Raw genomic sequence first — 5,159 nt, 5'->3', positions numbered from 1 at the left:
TTGTTGGTCTGCCCTGTCTTTGCACTTCCCTGTCTCTTACTAATCTGTCCTGCCTGTTGGACTGCCCTTCCCCTATTGCACTTCCCTGTCTCTTGTTGTGCTGCATTGCTTCGTGTTCTGCTCTGCTCTCCTTTCCTTTGTTGTGCTGCCTATTCTCTTGTTGCGCTGCCATGTCTCTTGTGCTGTCTCTTGTTGGTTGCCTTGTGTCTTGTTGCACTTACCTGTCTCTTTTTTTGCTGCCATATCTCTCATTGCACTGCCTTGACTACTGTTGCTTTGCCCTGTCTCTTGTTGCGCTACTGTCTATTGTGCTGCCCTGACTCTCGATGCACTGTCCTTTCTCTTGTTGCGTTGTCATGTCTCTTGTTGCACTGACCCGCTGCACAGTATTATCATCCTGGATTTCGGCGTTCTAGGATTTCCACTGTGTGCACTAGTGTGAGTACTACTGATTCGAGGTTATTGCAAGGTCTTTGTGTGTGGGTTTCTTTTTCAAGAAGATCTGACGTCTGCTTGTTTGGGAACGGAGTATTGCAGTGCAGCTGAGTGTCCTGTATGTGCACTGCTGATGCTCTGTATGGATGTGTTCAGTACGTGCTTCGTGGCCGGCAGCAATGCAGCGCTGTTTATGTGCAGTTTCGATGCACTGCAATGTACCTTTCCGCCGGGCGGGCACATTGTTGGTGTGCAGGGTTGCTGTACTGCAGTGCAGCAGTGTATGGTCCTGGGCAAATACACTGTAGTTCTCTATGGGCATGGCGCCTGCACTGTGCAGATGGTGCACTGTGCAGTCAGTGTATAAAGTGTACAGTGCAGATTGACTGACTGTTGCTGTAAGTATGTGGGGCCACTTGGACTGGAGTTGTATGCAAAGAACAGGTGCAGTGTGGCTGCATGTTATGCACCCGCAGAATGTTGAACTTAGTTTACAGTGCGCACTGTGACATTGTGCATATGCACAGTTTTTGCAGTGCAGCACAGCGGTTGATACTCTTGACTGCAGCGGTCACTGGCTGCTACGGCCGGGATTGAAGTGCACTTGAAGTGTGCTTGCAGGTACGTGCTGTCTGATGTTTCCTTTATTTGTGATTTGCTGTAACAATCTCTTAGATGGCATGAAATATTCATGCACAGCCCGTGCAGTAATTCATCAGCGCTGACATAGGGTCAGGAGCTGGTCTGACCATATCTCAGCCCGGGGCCAGCTCTCTCCAGAGCCTGCTTCTGAGGTAGAGGATATTCGCCGATGAGCGAGGAGAGGCCGGCAGAGAGCAGGAGGAGAGGCCAGAGAAAGGTGGCAATCAGAGAGATGGGAACATAAAGGAGGGAAGAGCAGAGGGGAGAGAGAATGGAGAAACTAACAAGAACATAGACAGCAGGAAACAATACGAATGTATTGCTGGCAGCCACTCCAAAGTAAGTGCGTGGAGTGAGGGTTAAGTGCCCGGTGCTGTTGTCTGCGGTGGCTCGAGTCCGCGAGTCATTCAGTGTTGAAATTATAATATAGGCAGCTGAGAATCCTTATTTGGGGCCTCTTACATCCTCTTTGGGAAACTCGAGTCGTCCGGGCCTGGTCAGGTCCCACGTGGGACAGAGCGGCCTGGAGTCCAAACTGTTGATGCTCTGCTACAGACCGAGTCAGCCCTTGCAGCCGCTACCCCACGGAACAAGCAGACACATGCGCTGCATTTTGATAACAGAAATGGGTGACAGTGGCGTTTATTGATGTCTGCACTGGGCTGGGCTCTGCATATTTCATCCCAAACATGCAACCTGCACAGAACAGAAGGATTTATGAGCAGGCACAGAAAGATTTGGTGGCGCGAGGAAGCTTGCATCCTTGCTACACATCCTTTGAGTAAAACTGTTCATGCAAATAGGGGCACACTGGGCCAGAAGCCTTGAAAGCAGACTTGCAAATAAAGCACCTGAAAAGAAAGGGGGGGGATTGTGACTGTAGGGGGATGGGAGAGATGGGTAGATTTACAGATAGATGACGAAGGGGTAGAGAAGGGGTGGGGTGGCTTCTATAGTTAGATAAATAACTAGCTAGTTAATGCAGATAGACGAACGGACGGATAGCCTCAAGGAAGGAGGACCGACTGAAGGATGGAATAAAGGATATGAGGCGAGTGACAAATGAGAGATTGTGACTACGGAGGACTGAGAGAGAACAAATAGAGTGCTAGAGACAGTAGAGAGAAATCAAGAGACAGACACAGAGAGTGAAAGAGGGTGCAAAGAAGAGAAAGACAGACCTAAAGAAATATGGATGTAGATAGAGATAAAACAACAGAAAGAGATACAGGCCTAGAAAGAGAGAAAACAGATACTTGGAAATAAAGTCAATAGAAAGCAAAGAGAAAAGAGACACAGAACGCACCTGTAAACCAAAATGTCATGTCTGGTGTGTAATGGCACTAACCTGGATGTAATTGATAACATAAGAGAGAGAATAGATTGATAAATAAAGCAAGAGAGATGAAGCGAAATTGAAAGAAAGATGAAGAGCCAGAATGAGAGAGAGGAGAGAGTGAGAGTGTGTGTGTGGGAGAGAGAAGCGATGGATTGTTAGAGAGAACGAGAGAGAGGGGGTGAAACAGAGAGAGATGGAGCTAAGCAGAGCCAGAATGAGAGAGTGTGGCAGAAAGAGAGAGGGGTATAACGAGTATGTTGAGCTAGAGAGAGAAAAAGAGGGACATAGGAAGTAAGATAGGTATGAGCATACGTACACAGTTATCTCTACTATAATCAAACACTGGAACAGACCATTGAATGTTGGAATGTAAAATCTTGTCCAGCTTTGGGGTAACTTAAAATTTTGTCTGCTACAGGAATTTTTAAATATGAGAGAATGTTAATTTGCTCTGGCAAGTCATGCATTGTAGACTGCACTTAGCCCACATGAAATGACACGCGGGAGGCCTGCTTTGGCAGTGAATTGGATCTGGAATTTCTGAGTTTGAGTTGCATGGTCAATATTTATGTGTCACTTTCAGAGTTATTTAGACTGTGTTTCTGTTTTATACTGTTTATGCCAATATGTAACCTTGAGCCACAGTTTTGGTTGATTGTGATTGCAGTGGCTCAGTTTATTTGGTGATTCACAATTCCAATCATGGGTAAAACATGGCTTGTTGAACATAGATGAGATGTACTTTCAAATTGTTGGATTACGTATTGCATTTCACATTTTCAATTTGACCAATCTCTTGACTTCTTACCAATGAAATACGAGTGTCTTTCTGGTCGAGGACAACGCTGCTTTTTCTCTTATCTGTCTTGTATCAAGACCCTGCTGGACTATGGGGTGAAAAAAAGCTTGAATAAGCAGCTACCTATGTTATATGACATCTCTTTATTAATATAATAACTGCACTTTCACAATTGCTTTATTAATCTTCCTGCTTTCTCAAATTTGCTTGAAAATGCACCATTTGTCCACTCTTTTTTCAAAAGATTCTCGGAGGAGAATCCCCCCCCCCCCCTACCCCCCAAACCTCCTTAGGTTGTTCGGGCTCGCTCGCTACGCTCGCTCGCTGCCGAGCAGTGCAGTATGACAATCATTTTACGCCACACCACTTTCAAATGTCACCAGCCGCCACTGATTAAGGGGATCAGAAGGAAGATGTAGTGAAGGAAAATTCCTGGACTGTAGTAAACCAAAAGGGAACCTAAAAAGGGGTAGGGTTTGGATGGTCTTTTCAGGGGGTTTTATGGTGTCTCTAGACAAAGTGTCTCCAGGAGTCTCCTGAATTATGCGCGGGGACGCTTCGGGTTAAGTAAGTTATCAGGCCCCGGGGTGCAGGGCATAATTGCAGGGTGGAGGTGTGGGGTGACGTATTACCACTGTGAAAGAGTAAACTCAATCCCTTTCATGCCAAGGGATCTCTTTTGTGATGTACGCAGTGGAAACTCACTCCCCCCCCCCCCCACCCCCCAATCTCACGACTGTTTATGATCAAGGCTCCCGTGTTTTGCATTTTTACAAATAGATCTGTCTGCTTTTATCTTTAAAAGCGGAAAAATACTTAAAATCGAGCATCTTTTAAGTTACTCTCCGTGCTCACATGAATTCCAGGTCAACAACTGAGCAACTAGACAGAATAGGGAATTCAAAAGCAGGATGGAATTTCCTTAAATATTGGCCTATGTTAACATACATTTCTAGTATGTGGGTGTGTGGTATGCTATATTTGCCTGCTTAATTATTAGAGTATGAGTGCGCGTTTATCAATTAAATAAATGTGGAAATGTACAATTTTATAACATAATTTGTTCACAAAATGAAAGTGAAAAAATACAGGTAAGAGTGCTAAAAAATAAATATGGATTAATACAGAATTAAATGTAACTAAATAAATACCATAAACCCGGGAGCACTATTCAAGATCCATAATTATAGAATGGCATTGTGTGGTCCTAACTCTGCTTCTTGGCTTGTTTTTTTAGATTCCCCCATGGCAACCACTTAAGATTTCAAAAAGGAGCACTGTTGAATGAGTATTATAACATTAGAATGTAATTCCTAGGTCACTCATTGGTGTGACGCATTTTTCTGATGGGGTTCAATGAGGGAAGGGAACCGGCTACAATATGACTAATTATAAAAACAAATACAATCAAAACACCTCGATTCCACGGGCTGATGGATTAGTTAACTATTATGAAAGCATATTTTATACCAAGCCTTTATCCAGTACTTTATATAGACTATCCGTGTTTGAGCTAGTTGCCCAGTCTAACGTGGTAATTGCACTAAATGAAAGGCAAAGTTTACCAAGCCAGATCTGGCCAAAGCATTACCTATGTAGTTAAGTTACTAAGGCACCGAGCACTAGTACTTGTGCATAATCAAAGCTAAAAATCCCAAAGATAAGAGGAAAGAGAAATCCGTTATGTGTAAGGTACCATGCGTCCAGAATTGGCTGGGATAGTTTTCATGGACTGTCCCGTTGTCACGGCACATTTTGCAAAAATAAATGCATGTTCCGGTTTTTAAAGAGAGGTCGGTGAGCACCCACACTTTAATAGTGCTGTGCAGGCTAATGTTACACTAGCCCTCCCATTACACCTGGGACAGAGCGTATTTGATAAGGGTCTCCTGCTGTACTGCCTGGTCTCATTCACTGCAGCACAGCAGGATTTAATGAGGGGCG

Source organism: Triturus cristatus, chromosome 7 (genome assembly GCF_964204655.1).
Source record: "Triturus cristatus chromosome 7, aTriCri1.1, whole genome shotgun sequence".
In the NCBI taxonomy this organism is placed as follows: Eukaryota; Metazoa; Chordata; class Amphibia; order Caudata; family Salamandridae; genus Triturus; species Triturus cristatus.
The sequence above is the reverse complement of the archived record's forward strand: the minus strand, read 5'-3'. Positions refer to the sequence as shown.